The sequence below is a fragment of the Ips typographus genome, linkage group LG2 (assembly GCF_016097725.1).
Source record: "Ips typographus isolate SLU linkage group LG2, UJ_Ityp_2.0, whole genome shotgun sequence".
Taxonomy (NCBI): domain Eukaryota; kingdom Metazoa; phylum Arthropoda; class Insecta; order Coleoptera; family Curculionidae; genus Ips; species Ips typographus.
Window position 1 is genome coordinate 25,282,075 of NC_138423.1, and position 3,090 is coordinate 25,285,164.

At 33.4% G+C, this 3,090-nt stretch overlaps 2 long non-coding RNA genes across 2 annotated transcripts; one reads left to right on the forward strand and one right to left on the reverse strand.

The window, feature by feature from the left end:
* The first annotated feature begins 328 nt into the window (after positions 1-328).
* On the forward strand, positions 329-1,529 carry LOC145724808 (uncharacterized). The gene is made up of 2 exons (XR_014177089.1): positions 329-745; positions 802-1,529. It is a non-coding gene; the product is annotated as an uncharacterized LOC145724808 (long non-coding RNA).
* Positions 1,530-1,844: 315 nt separating this feature from the next.
* LOC145724807 (uncharacterized) lies at positions 1,845-2,634 on the reverse strand. The gene is made up of 2 exons (XR_014177088.1): positions 2,231-2,634; positions 1,845-2,174 (listed from the first exon to the last, which is right to left on the reverse strand). It is a non-coding gene; the product is annotated as an uncharacterized LOC145724807 (long non-coding RNA).
* Positions 2,635-3,090: the final 456 nt, after the last annotated feature.

Below are 3,090 nucleotides of genomic sequence, written 5' to 3' on the forward strand. Positions count from 1 at the left end.
CTGAAAACCTTTAGAGTGCAAGTACACTCAGTTCACTTGCAGGTAAGTAAAGACATGATGTTTTATCGTAAATTTTTGACAGTTGTCACGTGACGGGCTAGGTAAATAGTGTTTTAGTATCACGCCGCAACTGTTTTCTACGTCTAAGCTCACTTGCAGTGCAAATGCCATTTTTTGTAAAAGTTTTATTTTGCTCCAGAAAGGTTCAAATACAAGGGCCGGTACTTTCACCTCCGAATAAATTTAATCTTAGGATAATTTCTATAGAAATTACAAAATTGACCAATATCAGCGTCTGATTTCACGGTTCCATAAATATAGTATATACCAGGTGTCCAAGAGCACCCTGGACATAGGAGATTAACATGGGAAAACGGTCTTGATTTTTTTGCGCCTGTATGGTTCATTTAATGGAAAAACGCTTTAGATAAAAGTTGTAGAGCACATTTTCGGCTATCTACTTGTAATTTTTTCAATACCGTAGATTTGACCATTAAGACGAAAAACGGATCTAAAATTCGGAAATTTTAAATCTCCCGCCAAGCGGTCGTTAAGGAAAGTTTATATCTGGTCGTGCTACCAACCTTTCAAAATCATAACAAATCGTTGTCAGTCATTCTGTAATCAAAACATTCAAAACAAGTTTATTTAGTAATAATTTTGAGTTACTACCCACATACTGCGAAGAAAATACAAATAAATCGTGATAAAAACACTTTATCAGTAGCCACAGCCCAAAAATCTGGTAAGTTGCATTCATAACCTCATTCAATGTCTCTACTAAACTTATTTACTTTGTAGCAAAATTCTTAAAGAAAACACTGGTTTTGCTTGCAAATATTTAATGAGGACGACCGAATCACCTATCTCAAGCTTCTTCATAATACTACCAAACGATTTAAAGTGATGAAAACAGTGGACAATGAAGCCAGATCTTTGAAGATAAGTTTCCTACTGTACAGGGACAACAACAAAGGGGCCAAATACTTCCTTCAAAAGTGGTGTGATTTAGTTTCAATGTGCTTAACTTCATGGACTATCATCAGCGAGGGTCTTCACCTGTGTTGCAACTAAAACTTAAAATGATTCAGTGTTGATATCTGACTTAAATCTCAAAATTTGATGTGCCTGTGAAATGTGAATAATCTTAAACTGGCTATAAAACCTCTGAGAAACCCCTTCTAAGAAGAGAATATGGACTTGCACAGTCAAATTATCAGTCAGGTGACAAAACTTTTTGTATATGGGTAGGTATTGTCGAAAAACCAACTTTTCAATTGAGCTATCTACATGAGCTGTTCTATTCTAGGTTTAGGTTTTAACATTATAATTGTGTTCTTTTTTCCACACACTCAATTGTTCCAAATAAAACTTTGTACACTGAACGTTTGTATTAATTATTTATTCACAGAAAAGCTTAAGTACAATAGGTGGCAAAGAAAACTGGTCTTACCACATAAACAGTGATTGTTCCACAGATTGAGTGTGAGTGGGTGAACCTGTCACCATACAAGCTATGCTAAAAACAACTTTGTCTTACTAACCTAATGTTTGTTTGGATAATAGTGGAGTTCCAAATTAGCAAAGGTAGGTGAAATGTAGTAATTGAAAGTTTCTAAAGAGAAACAATTTGCTTCTAATTCAATACACCATGTCACAGGACATACCTTTACTAATCAAATGTGAACTCGAGTTACACATTACTTGCAAATAAACTATTTTTGGTTAGTAGACATTTTACAAGTATCCTTGTAGGTGAATGATGTTCAAGTTAACTAATGGAGCTAATTAAATATCAGTACTTACCTTACCCTGTAGAGACGGGAAAAAACATTGACAATCAGTTATAAAAAATGGCTTTTTATTAACATCATAAAATGTAAAACCACTTAAACACTATGGTGTGTTGATAACACTACAAAACAGAAGGATACAATAAAACTATCAGTCACATAGGTCACTAAATTGCACCACTTTTGAGGGAAGTATTTACCCTCTTTTGTGGTCGCTGTATAGTAAAGCAACTTATCTTCAAACATCTGCAGGCCTTCCTAGTCCATTGTTTTTACCACTTTAAATCGTTTGGTAGTGTTATGAAGAGGCTTGAGATAGGTAATTCGGTCATCCTCATTAAATATTTGCAAGCAAAACCAGTGTTTTCTTAAAGAATTTTGCTACAAAGTAAATAAGTTTAGTAGAGACATTGAATGAGGTTATGAACGCAACTTACCAGATTTTTGGACTGTCGCTCCTGATAAAGTATTTTTATCATGATTTATTTGTATTTTCTTCGCCGTATGTGGGTAGTAACTCAAAATTATTACTAAATAAACTTGTTTTGAATGTTTTGATTACAGAATGACTGACAACGATTTGTTATGATTTTGAAAGGTTGGTAGCACGACCGGATATAAACTTTCCTTAACGACCGCTTGGCGGGAGATTTAAAATTTCCGAATTTTAGATCCGTTTTTCGTCTTAATGGTCAAATCTACGGTATTGAAAAAATTACAAGTAGATAGCCGAAAATGTGCTCTACAACTTTTATCTAAAGCGTTTTTCCATTAAATGAACCGTACAGGCGCAAAAAAAACAAAACCATTTTCCCATGTTAATCTCCTATGTCCAGGGTGCTCTTGGACACCTGGTATATCGATAAATATCTTTAGAATAAAGTTATTCTAAACTGAAAGTACTGGGCCTAAGTAAAATACGCCCAAAAAAGTACTTTAAACGTTTAAAAAATTGTAAAAACAAGCAATTTTTCATTTTGCTCTAGAAGGGTTACAATGCACAGCAAATGGCACTTTCATTCCAAAGGACCTTAAATTGAAACATTTGAAAATTGACTTGAAATCTGAAAAATTACATTGAAACAACCAAAAGTACATGAAAAAATTTAAAGTTTCTCCCTTAAAACTATTTCCAAGTTTTTTTACTTCAATTCTATCACTAAAAAGAAGAAATTTTTTTGTAAAACGAGAAGTTACTCACATTATAATCTTCTTGTAGCAGATTTTTTTTCTATTTTCTATTGACCATAGGGCAAGTTTTTTATCAGTAAAAACAATTTTCGTTCACATCAAACAT